This window comes from Leptopilina heterotoma, unplaced genomic scaffold, assembly GCF_015476425.1.
Source record: "Leptopilina heterotoma isolate Lh14 unplaced genomic scaffold, ASM1547642v1 Lhet_212, whole genome shotgun sequence".
Taxonomy (NCBI): Eukaryota; Metazoa; Arthropoda; class Insecta; order Hymenoptera; family Figitidae; genus Leptopilina; species Leptopilina heterotoma.
In genome coordinates, this window is record NW_025110930.1 from 1356101 (window position 1) to 1374796 (window position 18696).

General features: G+C 25.8%; 1 protein-coding gene across 1 annotated transcript in view; it reads right to left on the bottom strand.

The window, feature by feature from the left end:
• LOC122501625 (neuroligin-1-like) overlaps positions 1–759 on the bottom strand; it is a 33005-nt gene extending 32246 nt beyond the window's left edge. The window contains exon 1 of the mRNA XM_043611237.1: positions 97–759. The gene's annotated coding sequence lies outside the window, so the exon portion shown is untranslated. The remainder of the gene's footprint in view (positions 1–96) is intronic.
• Positions 760–18696: the final 17937 nt, after the last annotated feature.

Below are 18696 nucleotides of genomic sequence, written 5' to 3' on the forward strand. Positions count from 1 at the left end.
ATGAAGGGACTTTGGAAACCTTATAAACATTTACTACAAGTGTCGCTGGGAGAATATTGAGAGTGAATCAATGTAAAAATCGATTGATGAACCTACATTGATTTGTAGACTAATATTGGCAGTTACGTTGAAAGCTGAGGGCGTTTGTCGAATAGAATCTCCTCATTTAATAGCATCTTCACACTGTCTTATCTCGTTCACCTAAACGAGCACTAGAACGCAGCAGGGCATTTTCAATTTTCAATCATGTCACTTGTATCACTGTCCCATCACTCGAAATAGCCAGTTCGTCTCGAGGAAGTTGGCGCTAATTCACTGTATCCTTCTCGGCAAGGAGGAAACTCAAGATTCTTAGCACCCTCACCCTATTCCTCTTCAATCGTGCATTCGCACGTACTTCCACTCGAGCCGGCGTGCCTAACAGCTCCCGTGCTCAATTCGATTTCAAAGGCGAAATGCAGAGAGCGATATATTCAAAGGGACTTACTTCCCTTTGTAACGACAAAGGTGTTTATAAATATGAAAAAACGAGTGAAATTCCGCAAAATGAAAAAACAGTTGGCACGGAAGCACTGCAGAGTGTCAGAGCCGCAAAGAACGTACTGCTCCTGGAGTGTCCCGGGCTCTACTGGCGCTAGGGTCAGAGCCATGCCAGTGGTGGTGCCGACGTGGATGCTTCTGCTGCTGATGCTGCTGCTGCTGCCGGAGGATGGTCCGGCTCTCTAGAGCGCCGAGGCTGAAGAGCGCAGAAGCATTCCTCATTTTCCCAACTACACACGGACTAGCTGGTCGATAACACCACGGCAACCCCCGGGTCGTTCCGGCTTCCCTCCCTCCCCCACAAACCCCATCTCAACTCGCATCTCTTTCTCGCACTTCTCTCTTCCTCGCGAGTGTTATATACCCTCGTATCGGTACGCGGGAGACGCCCCCGCTGCGTCGCGTCGCGCCGAGCCGATCCATCCGCACACCCACACAATCTCACGTGCACCTGCAAACTGCAAACTGCACACGTCAATGTAAAGCCATCCTGCAACGAACTGAAACCTCTTCACGATCGGCTATCTCTCAAATCCGACGGTTTCAACAACTTATGGCTCAGCTTTTCAACATAAAGATGTATCGCGCCAAGGAAGACCGTAAATTAACAACTTTTTAAATCTGAATAGCTGCTCTGCGCGAAAAAAATTAATTTCATTCTCTCTCCCCGATAATTACTGTCATTAAATGACAATGCAGTAATTACAAAAATTGCTATTACAATTGTCGCAATATTATCTAATCTCTAAAACTGAATTAGTAGTTCACTAATGGGTTCGTTTACCAAATTAGTAACATTTTTGACTAATTTTTAGTAAAATAAATATTTGCTAGTAGAAAACTAGTAATTCATTTAGTAAGTCGGCTTACTAGCTTGAAATAATAAAAAATGCGACTTACTTGTGAACTAGTAGTTTTCTAGTAGCAATTAGTAAAAGAACTACTAAAAATAGTAAAATGCTAGTAGTAAAAATTAATAAAAATCGTTGCTACGTTCGAAGTAAATTTTACTACGTTCAAAGAACATATTTGTATAAAATTAGTAACATTTATTTCGAACATAGCAAAATTTACTCTTCAAGTAGTAAAAGTTAACAGAAATGTTTTACTATATAAAATTGTATTTTATGTAATGTAATTAAACATCAACATTTAATTGCAAAAATGAAATATTTTTATTAAAAAAAAGAAAAATCCGAAAATCGTATTTTAGATAATGTAATTAAATACAACAATATTTAATTACATTACCGAAAATACGATTTTCGAATTCTTTTTCTCTTTTCCTTCTCTTTCGAAATAGCAACCTTTTGCTCTACTGATGAGTAGGGAATGAATTCGGATTTTGCTGAATCCAGGCAAAAAACATTCACATACGAAATTACATGCTGATTTTCTATATTTCATCTCTCGGCTGACCTCTTTTCTTCTTGAGAATAATAACAAATAGTCTCTTTCTCTCTGACATATTGTAAAGAAAAAAATCAAAGATTTTGAAAAATTTATTTTAAATATATATTTTACGTCAAAATGAAATCAGCCGTATAGCGTATATATAATAGTAAAAGACAATATATGCAGTTCAACAAAACTCTCGAATTCTTGAAATCTCAATACTACTGGCTGGGTAAAAGTGAGTTTAATTCGCAGACAGAAAATCAGTTTTACTCAAATGTTTTGAATTCTTGTAATTTTCCGAGTTCTTTTATAACTTTAGTGTCAGCAGTATTTTGGAATTTTAATAATGAGACTAAAGTTTAAAAAAAATTGAAAATTTTTTTTCAAAAGTTAATTCATCTTCAATTATTTTGATGTTGAATGGGAAAAGTAAAAAGAAAGTCTTATTTTAAAACGGAATAGGAAAAATCTTAAATTAAGATGTAATATTTTAAAAATTTAAAGCCAATGAATTTCGGAGAATTTTACATGCAAGCAAATACTGTGAATAGAAAATCTTAATTTAAAATCAGCCTTAAATTCAGTACTACCTGCTCACAAGCTGTTTGAAAAGTTACATTTAAAAATCTTCTCGTTTCATAAAGTCACGTTTATTTAAGTCAATTATTTAATTAACGATCAATTTTTCACTGGAAATTAAAGCTTTAGTGTATAAAAACTTATTTCTGTTAACATTAGAAATTGTCATTACACTTAGAAAATTTTTTTTTAATACTAAAATAAGTAGCCAACCAAGAAAATATGTTTGAATTAAACATATTTTATAATTGACATAAACGTAATTTTTATTGAATCAAACTTATTGCGTATTTAAATCAAAATTATTATTCACTTATATTCACTTTTTTTTATTTAAAAATAAATAAAATAATAATAAATAAATAATAAAAAATAATAAATAAAAAAAAGCTCTTTATTTAAAAATTAACAAAAATTAAGAAAGCCAAGTAAACAAACTTGACATTTTAGAATTTGACCTAAAATTGAATCGAAATGAATAGATATGCTTTTTATGATTTTTTAGTTTTATTAATTTTATTTGTTTCTTGTTTAAAGTGTTTTTTTTTATTTTTGAAATGATTCCTTTCAAAATATAAAAGAGGGAAATTTTGTCATTTAGATATGAATATTTAATGCCAAGAGGGGAAAATTCTTCAAAAGAAGAGAAATCGTCAAAAATTGAGAACTTCTTTTTCGATGTATCAAATTTTGTAAATAGCAGTAGTAAAATGCTGCTGTAGTCAGACGCAACTCTTCATGAGATTTGCAATTCCTGCTGAAAAATATAATTTGACCAGATTTCCTTTAAGATTTTTTTCTTAAAAATTTTCTTATATTCTCAAAATTCGCAAAAAATTGATAATAAAATATAATAATAATAAAATACATCTTTTGTGAATTATTATAATTTAGAATTTTTTATTACAATTTCTGTAATTATCACACTGTTTTATTTAAATTGAGAATTTTTTTTTACAGCGTGATGAAGACAGTAGTTTAAATTGATCACTTAATTTATTCAACAACTTCTCAAACGAATGATATTATTTATTAAGCAAATTTAGTTTTCTTTTAAAGAAAACATTTTTTTGGTATGTGTCTTTGATATGTTGAATGCAAGAAAATATTTATTTGTGTTATCTGAGAAACTGAAACTGTGTTGGTAAAAGGGGGTAACTTATATATTTATCAAAAGTTTTCTTCAGTAAATATTTTCATAGAATCGAAACATTTTATACACAGTTATTTTGTACACAGTTATTAATGAGATACTTTAACAAAAAGTACAAAGTCCTTTCATTATTTATTAAAATTTTTAATTTTCCATAATCGTAAATTCGTAACATTAATCTAACATTGTAAACATTGTTAACTTATAAAAGTATGAAATTGTAGCAAGATACCAATGTGGTAATAAAATAAAAAAAATAAAAAAATACCAAAATCTGGATTAATTGAAAAATTCTAATGTTTGGTATATCAATTTGATTCAACTTCTTGATGAAAAAATGTTATTTACTTTTTTTCTGAAAGGAAAATAACGCTTTTGTCAATGTAAACACAGTGAAACTGGCGCTAAAAATGAAACAGTCTGTTTATTATTTAATTTTCATTAGTTTAAGTGTTGCCGCCAAGTCACATTAAACTTCTTGTTAAAAAATACGAGAACAACTACAGTTTCATAGTATCACGAGACCACAACCCGCAGATCCGGAAGATATATGTGGTTGACTAAAAACGCAATCTCGTGTGAAGTCGACAAGCCATTTGCACTCTCAAACTCGAAAGGCTCATAATTTATTTTCTTAATCAAACTTACGAATTAAGACAAATTTATTCAATATTTTATTTATTTTATTTATTTTTAAATAGAGAATCTTATAGAAATATTCACTAATTAATAATCGCAATAAAAAAAAATAAAAAATAGTTTACGAAGAATCAGCATTGTGTTATCTATTATTGTTAAAACATTTGTCTAAATTAAGATGAAACTGTCTAAATAGAACAAGCAGTAACTCTCAATATTTGGAAAGCGGATAATATTTGGTATTACATATGTATGCAAGCAATAAGAGCATGCATTTCAAGTACTACAAGTATAGCCGAGTACTAATTACCAAATAATTTGCATGTAGAAAATCCAGGCGTCTTTTCAGAAACTCTCCAAGATATATATAATTCCATATCTATCGTGTAATTCAAATTGAGTGACTGTTCATAATTGGATGCATTAAATCGTCATTGTGCTTTATCATTCACATGACCAGCTTATATAGGCAAGCGGCCGATTTTGATTCAATAGAATTTCCAAATTATTATAGAAAGTGCTGTAAACCCCTTAACTATAAGCTTATCTTATATTGTTGAACAAGTTGAACGATTCTGAATTGAGGAATATATTATCATGCTCTCATGTTCAAATCGATTATCAACCGTGTACACCGCAAATTAATGTACATTTTCAAAAAAAATTTATGAATGGTAAATAATAACTTTTTTTTATTTCCTAAATTTCTTATTAATTTATTTAAATATCTGCTAAATAAATTTTCAACTTTGAAAAAGTAATACACTTAAAGGCAAAAATTTTATTTTTTATTATTATTAATCCGAAAGTAGAAAACTTGCACTTTCCTAATGGGCAAATATTTGGTAACTTTTGGAGGGAATAACAGTGGCATAATTGGATTTAGGGACAGAATCAAAGCTATAATATGCGAAGGGTACTAACTTGATATCAAGAGAGAGAGAGAGAGAGCGAGAGAGAGCTGATCCAGCTTTTAGCAATGACCAACGAAATTTGACTCCTGAAACAATATTAGTCCTTGTCTTTATGTATACCTAAAGATATGTTATACATAAAAAATTGCAAAAAATTATGTGAAAGAAAAATGAAAAATTATCTTCAAATTTTTCATTATACTTGTAATGTAATACTATTAATTCAAACAAAGTTGACAGTTCACAATTACAATATGAAACAAAAGTTTTATGTAGATAAATTTAGTGAATTAATTTAATCCATTAATTTATGTTTTATAATATTTAAAGAGGATCAATAACTTCTTTTTTAAATAAATATTTAATTATTATTTTTCCGTAGGAATTAAAATTTTTCAAAACATTCAAATTCAAACCTTTTTGAAATTCAAAAACTTTAAGATAATTTTTATAAAACAAGAAGAAATCGATAACTCCGAGTCTTTGACTCGGAGCAATCGATTTCTTCATGTTTTATAAAAATTAAAGATGACCGAATGATAAAATCATTATTTTATATTATAAAAATATTTAAAATATTGTTACTTTAACTTCTTAAAAATTGTTTTCATCATTTTTTCTCCTGACTTTTCTATTATTTCCAGACAGAATTTTGTCTATTTGCCTGACATCAAAGAATATTTTGATTCACACTCTAAAAATGCAATTATTATTTTTTAGAATTTTTAACTAAAATATTCTTCTTTTAATCAATTATTTATTTTAAATCAATTTTAAATCAATCCATTTGTTTACAATTATTCACTTTTGTGAAAATTCAGTTATTTGGAAATTCTTCCATTAAACATTTAGGTATTAGAAAACAAAAAATTAAAATTTTTTTTTTAAATTCAATTAAACTTTTTCAAAAAAAATTAATTCTACAGAATTATTAGTTAAAAGTGTGAAATAATCAAAATTTTAAAGATTTTAATTTAAAACCTTTTCGAAATTCAATTATTTATAAAAATTCACGCTATACCTAATGCTTTTGATATTTAATTATTATCCACAATTTTAACCCCTTAACAGTCCATGGCCCATATATGGCCACGAAAAGTCGTGCCACCTTTGCGTCTGTGGCCATATATGGCCATCTCAAAAAAAAAATACTAAACATGATTTGATTTTAGTAGCGAAGTACATACTACTGTTTTTGGGGTCGCTGAATCCGAATCTGAAGTCAGATTTAAAAAATTCAAAATGGCGGACCCAAAATGTTGACTTCGAAAAATAAAAAAATTTCAAATTCGCTTTAAACTCGTTACTTGGGGGGTTTTCGGGGTCTCTGATTACAAATATGATGTCAGATTTTTAAAATTCAAAATGGCGGATCCAATATGGCGGATAATTTCAAGATTGATGCGATTCGATTAAAATTCGTTTCTCGGGGGTTTTTGGGGTCGCTGAATTTGAATTTGATGTTCGTTTTACAAAATTCAAAATGTTGGATCCAATATGGCGGATAATTTCAAAATTTATGCGTTTTGATCGAAATTCCGTTCCCGGGGTTTTTTGGGGTCGCTGAATTCGAATTTGATGTTCGTTTTTCTAAATGCTAAATTTTGGATTCAATATGTCGATCAAATTTTTTGAATGTTGACAAATTTGTCTAAAATGTTTACTCAGGGGTTTTTGAGGTAACTTCATATTTTTTTCGCATCAATCTTGAAATCATCCGCCATATTGGATCCGCCATTTTGAATTTTGAAAATCTGACATCATATTTGTAATCAGAGACCCCGAAAACCCCCGAGTAACGAGTTTTAAGCAAATCTGAAAAAAAAAAATTTTTTTGAAGTCGCCATTTTGGGTCCGCCATTTTGAATTTTTTAAATCTGACTTCAGATTTGGATTCAGCGACCTCGAAAACCCCCGAGAAATGAATTTCCCTTAAAACGCTTTAATTTTAAAATTATCCACCATATTTGGTCGCCATATTGGATCCGCCATTTTGAATTTTCAAAAATTAACCTCAAATTCGAATTCAGCGACCCCAAAAACCTTATATATGATTAAATCATATTTTTTTGTAAACTTTTTTTTCGGACCGTTTTTGGACCACAAGCGATTTTCAACTAGACTGCGAAGGGGTTAACTAAAATTAATTTTTAAATGAATTTTCGTTAAAAAATTCTATGAGAATTCAATTATTTAATTACAAAAATAATTAATTTATTGAATAATTAAATGTTTCTCAAAACTGAATTCTCATATTTATGTAAATAATCAAATTCCGTAAAAGAATTTTATTATTTTTTAAAATAATTGAATTGTTGCAAAGAAATTTATGAAGCATTAGTAAATGATTCAATTCTTTTGGAAAATTTTATTGAAATTATAGTAGATATTGAAAATCATAATTATAGATGACCTAGTGATAAAATCATTAATCAACGAAAATTCAATTATTTAAATACAAATATAAATAATTTATTGGATAATTGAATGTTTCTTCAACTTTAGTTCTCAAGAACAATTTTATCAACAAATTTTTAAATAATTGAATTCTTTTGACGAATTTAAAAAAAAAACTTTAAATAATTACATTTTTCGAGGAATTTGATTAAAATTGTATTAAAAATAATTGAAATTCTGCGATGACTTTTATTATTTATAAAAATAATTGAATCCCTTTAAAAAATTTTATTCTTTATGCAAATAATTCAATTTTTGCGAAGAAATTTATAAAAAATTTTGTAAATAATTGAATTTCTGTCAAATTTTTATTATTTTTGAAAATAATTAAATGTTTGCGTACAAATTTATTAAAATTGTTTTTTAAATATTTGAATTCTTTTGGGTAATTTTATTAAAATAGTAGGGGAACATAGTCTAGGTCGGCCACCTTTTTGACTTTTGTTTATAACTTTTTTTTAAAAATGAATTTGGACAATTGAAGTATATGGTTGGAAAGTCCTGTTTAATAGGAACATTTTTTCTGTACAAAGTAAATTGACAGGTTTAAAAATGAAAAAGTTATAAAGATTTAAAAAAAAAAAAATTTGTAGTCCAGGTTAGCCATTACAGTCAAGGTCGGCCATGTTTAAAATTCAAAGGGCATTAATCGTTAAAAAATAAAATAACATGTTTGGAGTTACGGAAAATTGATTCTTTATTGTTTACAGTTTGTAACTTAATGAAATAACAAAATAATAACAATAAACAATATAAAAAAATAAATATAAATAAAAAAAAGTTTTGCACTAAAATATTAATAAAATTAAATAAAAATATTAATAAGATGATCAATTATATTATGAGTTATACAGAATTGCAGTTTTTGCAAATGAAGTAGCTCGTCCTCAACTTTGCGCATTTTAAACACATAGTGGCCGACCTTGACAGTAAGTAACATTACCGAATTGTTGTAACCATAAAGAAATACGTTTCGGGATTCGATTTTTTACTTTGTTTTCCTTTCAACCATGAGTCCCACAAATTTTCTGCATACTTGCCTTGACGATTCAATTTGTTTTTTATCTTTTATTCATGGTTTTTCACATTATGCACAAAACTTTTTTTGAGCTTTTTTTGTACCGACGTCACAGAAAACACAATTTTCGATTTTCCGAAAATGTAATTGAACAAAAAGTTAGGTTTCACTAAGACAAGCTTCGACAAAAATGCGCGTAGGTGGCGCTAGTGAACTTGACAAAAAAACGCGAGTGGCCTACCTAGACAGTAGGCCAACCTTGACTACATTCCCCTAGATATTGAAAAGCATTGAAATGAGGAAAATTTTTGAAAATAATTTAATTTTGAAGAATTTTTTTATTTATAATAATAATAGGTAATTGAGATTTTGTTAAGATTTTTTTGTAAATTTTGAACATCCTAATTGAATTTTGTAAGAAGAATTTTATTACTTTTGAAAATAATTAAATTTCTGCAATTGTAACTTTTTCAAAATTCAATTTTTTTAGTGTTTTTAACCAAAATTCTTCTATAAATCCATTATTTTTAATAATTAATTAAATATATTGACAAATTTTACTAATTTTAGAGGATTTAGGATTATTAAAATTTTTCAAAAATCTAAGTTCATTAAAATTTTTAATTTAATTCATTCAACATTGAAATTTTATAAAATTTCAAATTGTAACCGTTTGAAGTTAATTTATTTATGAAAATTGTAAACGTAACTCTTTTAAAATTGAATTATGTATTTATAAAATAATTTATTTATTTTGATAGTTGTTCAAGATTTAAGTTTTATTTAAAAAGAAATTTTTGTCAGAAATTGAAAAAATTGAAGGTTTTGTATTAGAATTCGTGGTAATTTTATAGTTTATGAGTCAAACAAAAAAGACACAAAAATCCAGAATTTTCTTATGATTTCTAAATTCAATTTTTTTCAGTACTTTTAATAAAGTTTCCTGACTTTTCCCTGAATTAATTTAAAGTGGAAATGAAAACGTCGAATTTTTTATTTTTTCACTTTTAAATCGACAAAAATTTCTATTATTAATTATTATTGATTATTATTTCTATTATAACAATTTCTATATTTTAAAATTAAAAAAACAAAATCGTAAATATTTTTTGCTTACATTTCTTTCTTCAGAGTGTGTAACAAAAATTTATTCAAATAAAGGATTATTTATACTAGTTTCTGTCAGCAAATATTTATTTTCTAAATGTGATGAGCATTGCAAATTTTCAGATTTAATTTAAAAAAAGCAATTGCGAATAATAACAATTATATTTTCAATTTGAACAAAGACATTGATGGGAAAATAGAGATTCTAATTTGAGAGAGAAATAACGCATCCTGCAATACCATTGTATCATATTACGTTTATGATTCCGGTCGTTGATGTAACGCTCAACCAATAAATTTCCCAAACTTATCACCCGCATAATATTCCGAATATCGTTGAAATATTCAACCATTCTACTGATTACACTATAGGCAAAGAAGAAAATTCTCTTTCACTGATAGCAATATAACCAGAAATTGTTCCTGATTTGCAATTTTCCTTATAATACCATATACATAGGTACTATAATAATATTTGTACATAATTTCTATAAAATTTGAAAAAAAAATTTCTGATTTGAAATACATTTCTTATAGACTAATAATAATGGTGAAACTGTCGAGATATATCATTAACATCGAGAAAAGAAACTTTGTGAATTTACAAAGACACCTTAATAGAAGATTATTGATAAGATGAAACAAAAGAACAGAAACAGAAGAGAAAACAAAAGAAGTAGAAAATTTACTTTCTTCAATAGCTTTGATATATTCCCCTTTATCTTATTTCTTTCTCTCTCTTTCTCTCTCTTTCTCTTTCTCTCTTAAAACAATGAATAAAACGAAAAATCGCATTGCTCTCCTTGAGATGAGAGTCAGTTTTTCTATATAATCTGGTTGTTAAAAAAATTAAAGAATATTTCTAAATATTTTTTGTAATACTACGTGACTGGATCTTCAATAAAAGTTGATTTTTGAGATTTTTGAGATTTTTGTCGGATTATAAAAAAAACTTTTTTTTAGCTTCTCCAAGTGTCTAATAAATCCCCAAGAATTTTAATAAAGAAGCAAAGAACTGGTAATAAAGAGACAGTTATTCTTCACGACTTGGTATCAAATTAAAAAAAGTGATCTCTAAATGGAAAGAAGAATAAAGGGCGGGTAGAAAAAATAAATGTGATTCATTGCCTTGCGTGCGGTTTTTCGTCAGAATTTCTCTTCAGAAAAGAGTTTACGATAGCCAATTTCCTGTTTTCAAAGATATTCGACTTTGCCCTATATATTTTATTATCGTACACTTTTAATTGCAAAACCCTTTTTTATTTTTTCTCAATAAAATTTTTTAAAAATAAAAAAAAACAAAAATGTAATTTTCTACTCATCTTCATGTTTTTGAACGAAATTTGTTTCTGAATGAAATAGAAAAAGGAAATAAAATAAATTGAAAACGAATCCACTGGATTCTCAAGAGTAATATTTAAGGAAACAAAAACACAAGAAATGAATCAATGGTATTTTACTTTTATTGGTATTTTTAAATCTCACAAAATAAAATATTTATTTGACTTGAAAAGTTCCATTAATTATATATAAAGCTTGTTGAAACGGTAATTTAATGATATTGACAGGAGAGCCTTCTATAAGCAGTATATAATAATCTCGAATGTATGTTACAGATAAAAGCAATTACTTTGAGTTATTTGAAACTTTCGAAAAAGGTAATCCACTTTTATAATAATATTTATTTTTATTATATGAAATCTATAAATAAGTGGAAGTAAGTATATATGTATTCCTTTATCTCCACTCGTTTTATTCATTTTGAGTCTTGCATTTTGAGACATTAATTCTCAGGGGAGGGACAAACGACTGCCCTTCTCCTTCTCAAATCTTTATTATCTATTTTTATAATCCAATTTAAAAGGGATGAAAAAAGTGGACTAATAGGTGATTTTCTCTTTCTTCTTACATTAAAACAATAATATAGTATATAAAACTCTTTGCGGACTTTTTTTTCAAAAGCATATTACTCTGCGAAATTTATGAAAAATAAAATTTAAAGTAGCATTAAATGATTATACGCATTTAGAAGTAACTTTATAGAGATTATTATTTATACCCCGAGAAAACAATCCATTTAACTTTAAAGGAATCCTTTCATCTTAAGCGGATTTTCTTTTTAATATTTATTTAAAAGGATTTCCTCTTCGAACAAAAGGAGAGTCTTTTAAAGTATATAATTATCTTTTAATTACTACAAGAATTTAGTCAACTATTATAAGAGGAAGCGTTTCTGAAAGGAAAAAAAGTAAGTAGATTAATAATTTTTATAATTATTTATTAGTCTTAATTTATTAATTTTAAGTGGAGGGACCAGTGAAATTAGTTTTATTTTCAGGGTTGTCACGCTTTTGCTCTTTTCAAATTTCCTGACTTTTCCAGGTTAAAAAACGAAATTGTTCCAGGTTTTTAAAATACACAATAATTATATTTTACCAAAATAATTCCCTGATTTCCAGACGAAACTTTGACTTTTTCCCTGACTCTAAAAAACTTTATTTTTAAATAAATATTTAATCAATATTATTTTTGCATAGAAATTAAGATTTTCAAAAATTTTAAATTCAATAACTTATATATGAAAATTATTATAAAACATGAAGAAATTGATCGCTCCTAGTCTTCTACTCGGAGCTATCGATTTCTTCATGTTTTATAATTATTAATGATGAACGAGTGATAAAATCATTATTTTGTATTATAAATATATTAAAAATATAACAAAATTTTTATTTATTTTAACTTCTTTAAAATTGTTTTCACAATTTTTTTCCCTGACTTTTCTCTTATTTCCAGACAAAATTTTGTCTTTTTCCTTGACACCACAGAATATTTTGATTCACTCTAAGAATGCAATTATTAATGTCTCGAATTTTTCACTAAAATTCTTCTTTAAATCAATTAATTATTTTAAATCAATTTTAAATCAATTCATTTGTTTACAATTCAATTTTGCGAAAATTCAATTATTTGGAAATTCTTCCATTAAACATTTATCAGAAAACAAAATTAAATTTTTAAAACATTTTCTACTTTAATATTCAATTCTTATCTAAGATTTTAACTGAATTTTATTTCTTAAGCAATTTTTTTTAAAAAACTCAATTAAATTATTTAAATACAAAAATAAATAATTTATTGAATAATTATATTTTTCGAGAAATTTGATTAAAATTGTATTAAAAATAATTAAAATTCGACAATGAGTTTTTTAATATTTGTGAAAATAATTAAATTTCTAAAAAGAATTTTATTATATTTATAAACATAATTGAATTCATTTAAAAAATTTATTATTTATGAAAATAATTTAATTCCTGTTAAATTTTTAAAATTTGGATTTTTTGACAAAGTTCTTTCAAAATTTCAAATCCTTCTTTTTTACAATTTAATTTTACGAAATTTCGATTATTCTGACATTCTTCAATTAAATATATTAGAAATTAAAAACAAATTTTTAAATAATTGAATTCTCTTGACAAATTTTAATAAAATTTTTAAGAATAATTTCAATTTTCGAGAAATTTAATGAAAATCGTATTAAAAAAATAAATGAAATTCTGCTAAGAATTTTGTTAAAGTTTTTCAACATAATTGAATTTACACGAAAAATTATATTACTTTTGAAAATAATTGAATTTTTGAGACGATTTTTATTAAAATTTCTTTTTAAATAATTGAATTCTTTTGTGAAATTTTATTTAAATAGTAGACATTAAAAATAACTGAATTTGGCTTTGTGCATAAATTACGTCACACTTTTTAGGGGGGGAGGGGGTCCATGAAAATGTGACTAATTGTGACAAAGGGGGGGTGGGGACCTTTTATTTTGTTATGTCACACTTTATACTCTATTTATTATAATGAGAAAATTGTAATAAATAAAAATATCAAATATATTTCTTGTTTTTAAAATATTAAAAAATATACTAATTATATAAGTAACTTTATTGGGTGTACTTCCGAATAAGGGGGACCTGCGATTTTAATAAAACTTGGTATACCAACGCATTTTGATGCGCTGATTACGAAAATGATAATGAAAATTGGCGCAAATTTGATGTTCATGTTGAAAATCATAAAAAAAACCATAAAATTGTGGTTTTTTGCGTACAATTCGTAAGAAACGAAGGATATTCTTCCGAAAAGCAAAAGCGCATACCTCCAATATTAATGAAAGTTGGTATATTTACGTAATTTTGTGTCCTGATCACAAAAATCATAGTAAAAATTGTCGACTAGGTCATCTTCATAGTAAAAACCATAAAAAAACATCATAAAATTGTGGTTTTTTACGTTTAACTCGTTGGATTGGATTAATCATAATTTTTTGTGTTTAAAAATATTTGTAAATTTTTCTCTGCTTTTATATTCTGAAAAATCCAAGCCTCCTTCCTTCTCGAAATAAAAGCAGAAAAAAAATTTACAAATATTTTTAAACACAAAAAGTTATGGAGGAGGAAGGAGTCATCCACCTTGGGTTTTTCAGAATTAAATAGAAGACAAAAAATATTACAATTATCTCTCCAATCAATTAAATTTTGATTAAAAAAAAAATTTCCAACCCAAGGTGAATGACTCCTTCCTCCTCCATATAAAAGTAGAGAAAAATTTACAAATATTTTTAAACACAAAAAATTATGATTAATCCAATCCAACGAATTATACGCAAAAAACCAGAATTTTATGGTTTTTTATGGGGTTTTCACCATGAACATCAACTTTGCGCCAATTTTCATTATCATTTTCGTAATCAGCGCATCAAAATACGTTGGTATACCATTTTTTATTGAAATCGGAGGTCCCCCTTATTCGGAAGTAATCTACTTTATTTATGTAAAATTAGATATTGACAGTGATTCATTTTGAAAAAATTTATTAAAGGGGGGTTTACGAATTTTGTCGTAATTTAGAGGGAGGGGGTTCTTTCAGATGTTACGTCGTGTGACAAAGAGAGGGGAGGGGGTCAAAAATGGGCTAAAAACGTGTGACGTAATTTATGGACGAAGCCTTTTGACAAAATTTATTAAAATTATTTTTCAAGAAATTGTATTAAAAATAATTGAAATTCTGCGATGAGTGTTATTATTATTTATAAAAATAATTGAATCCCTGAAAAAAGTTTATAAAAAATTTGAAAATAATTAAATTTCTGTGAAATGTTTATTATTTATGAAAATAATTAAATGTTTGCGTAGAATTTTATTAAATTATTTTTTAACTAATTGAATTCTTTTGGGGAATTTTTATTAAAGTAGTAGATATTAAAAATCATTGAAATGAGGAAAATTTTTGAAAAAATTAAAAATTTTGCCAAGAATTTTATTAAAATTTTTGAAAATAATTGAATTTCTGAGAAGAATTTTACTACTTTTGAAGATAATTGAATTTCTGCAATAATTTGTAATTGCTTGAAAATTCAATTTGTTTCAGTGTTTTTAACTAAAACATCTACTTTTAAAAATTGTAAACGCAACTCTTTTAAAATTGAAATTAATTTTGAAATATTCAAGTAAAATTAAATTTATAATAGATAATTTTTCTCAGTGAAATGATCTATATTTACGAGTATAAAAATAGATCTCTCTGAATAATGAGATCCTTATATTTTTCACACACCTATTTTATAAGGACTCGTATATCGCTTATAGTATACATACATATATATAAGAGACCCTCAGTTTCGCAAAATCCCTTAACGATCATTTTGGTCAGTTTATCACGTGCCACTGCAAAAGCCAAGAATCCAAAATACGAACTATCCGAAATTCTATATAAATTTATTTCAAGAAAAAATAAAATACTAAAATTAATTTTAATTAATTCTTTTTCATTACACTTTTTACCGGCTAAATTTAAATAAAGCAATAAACATCATCATCCGCGAGTAGAATTAATTAAAACAATTTTTCATTGAAATGTTAAAAATGTTAATTACTTGCGGACGCTGCGAGCGTGATGACATCCTTTAATTTTCGAAATGGAGAAAAATTCTAATCCTTTTTCTCAACGGGCAGGGACGACAGTAAAATATTGGCGAGATATATGAAGAGAAGCTGAACTATTGTTGGATCAATTACTTTCTCGACTTCATTTCAACGGACTCAATAATACAAATACCGCAAGCAGAAGAGAAGAATAATGCACTCCGACCTCCACAAACGAGCATTCCAAACTTGCCAGAACCCTGGATCAGAGATCCATCCCTTCTTGTAAAATCGGCAATTAATTCATTTTAATGGTTACACTTACATCAAAGCAATTTGTTCAAACAATAAATAGAGATAAAAGAAATGAAACAATCTCATTTTTTCTTTTTTAATTGAAGCAAATAATCGTCTCGTGGACCATCTTCACATTTCTTTTCAAAAGATATCGATTACTTTTTAATTTCTCATAATCAATAAAACTCCTTTATTAACATTGAAGTTGAAAATTTATTTCGCTGAGACGGAAAAAAATGCAATTAATTTTCATCTAAAATAATGTTTTTTTTTACGAAAAATAAAAATTTTTTACGCAAATTAATTATTTCCCTTTGAAGCGTTCGCTTCTTGAAGTTGTTTATTGCGTCAGACAATAAAAGATCAGACACATCGACGTGAAGAATATCCATCTCCCACGGCATTCTCTGTTCAACTCTATATTGCATCCTGTCGGTTTCACTCGAAAATTGTCCGCAGCAATCGATCGACGAGAATCAATTTTTGACGCCAGCAGCACCTGTTGCAGACTCAAACCTGTAAAATTTTCTCTAAATTCCTCGTATACCTTCCTTTCCTTTCTTTTCCTCATATTTCGAATATAAACTTCATACATTGTAATAACAGGCTTTGTATACTCAATAATTAATTTTTAAAAAGTAGCTTTAAAACTGAAAAAAGTAGATATCGAAAAATTAAATTTGACAACTAAAAAAATAGTTTTAGTCGATTCACAAAAATCAGAATCCTTGTAATAATAATAATATCCTCTATTTCAATTAAATTTGACAAAATTTACAGTTAATTGGAAATTTATACCTAAATAAATATTTTTAATTTTCATAATATATTCAAAAAATTTTAATTAAAATTTTTCAAAAGACCAATTTTTTCATAATTTCTAAATTCAATACTAAACTCATTTATTATTCGATTATAATCTAAAATTTTAAATGAAATTCACTTTTAAATCAATTCTTATTAGAAATTTCTATACAATAATTCAATTATTTAAATAAAAAAAATAAATAATCTATATTAATAATTGTTGTATTCAAAGAATTTTATCAAAAAATTGATAACAATAAAATTCCTTCAAAGAATTTCATTATTTAGGAAAATAATTGAATTCTCGCGAAAAATTGTGTTCAAATTTTTGAAAATTTTAATTAAATTCTTTTTGAAGAATTTCTTTGAATCTTTTTTTTTAAATAATGGAGTTTCTTTAATAATTTTAATTAAAAATGTTGAACAATTTCTTTCAAGTTTTTAAAACAATAGTGTTTGTTAAAAATTTAAATTAAACATTTATTTATCGAATTTTATTAAAATTTTAGAAAGTAAATTGAATTTTTTTGAAATATTTTATAATGAATTAAAAAAATTAATTCTTTCGTGGAATTTATTTTGAAAATAATTGAATTTTTGCAAAGAATTTTACTATTTATATATATAATTGAATTATTTCGATGGATTTATTAAAATTTTAGAAAATAATTTAATTTTTTCTTGAAAAATATTATTAAAAATTGTTTTTAAATTGAATTCTTTCATGAAATGTATTATTAAAACTGTATTAAAAATAATTGAATGTTTGCAAAAAATTTTAATATTTATAAATAAAATTGAATTGTTTCGAAAGATTTATTTAAATTTTAGAAAATAATTGAATTTTTTAAAAATATTTTATAACAAATTAAACAAAATTTAATTCTTTCATTAAATTTTTTTGAAAATAATTGAATTTTTGCAAATATTTTACAATCTAAAAAAATAATTGACTTGTTTCGAAGGATTTATTAAAATTTTAGAAAATAATTGTATTCGATCGTGAAATTTTATTAATATTTTGTTTAAAAATAATTGAATTTTTGCAAAAAATTTAACTGTTTGTAAAAATAATTGAATTCTTACGAAGAATGTTCATTATTTATAAAAAAAATTGAATTCTTGCAACGAATTTTATTAAATTTTTTAAAATAATTGAATTCCTGTAAAAAATTTAATTATTTTTAAAAATAATTGAATTCTTGCGAATAATTTTATTAAAATTTTTGGAAATAATTGAATATTTTTGAATCATTTTATAAAACTTTTAATTTCTAAAGAATAATTCAATTATATTTACAATAATAATTTAATTAAAATTGTATTAAAAATAATTGAAATCCTGTAAAGAATTTTATTATTTATGATGTTATTTGAATTTTATTAATTTTTGTTTTCGTAAATAATTGAATTCTTTTGAGAAATTTTATTAAAATAGTAGATATTGAAAATATTTGAATTTCAGCTAAAAATTTAATTAATAAAGAAAATAACTGTATTATTGTGAAAATTTTCAAAAAATTTTTGAGAATAATTTTTTTATTTCAATTATTAGCGAATTTAAAGTAGCGCAAATTTTCAAAAAAATAAAAAAGTAGCTTTCATTGTGACAAATTTTAGAAAAGTATCCAAATAGTAGCTAATCGTATAAAAAAACTAAAAAAGTAGTAAATATAGTAGATTTTAGCAGACAAGTGCGAAGCCCGTAATAATAAAAAATTAATAAACCATAAATAAAACTCACGGAATGTTTATACATTTCCATTGTTCGCAACTCTTGAAAAGGAACCAGCTTCATTTCACTTTTTTGTGAATAAAGAAAATAAAAGATTTTGTTGACACACGAAAGAGGTCTTGATC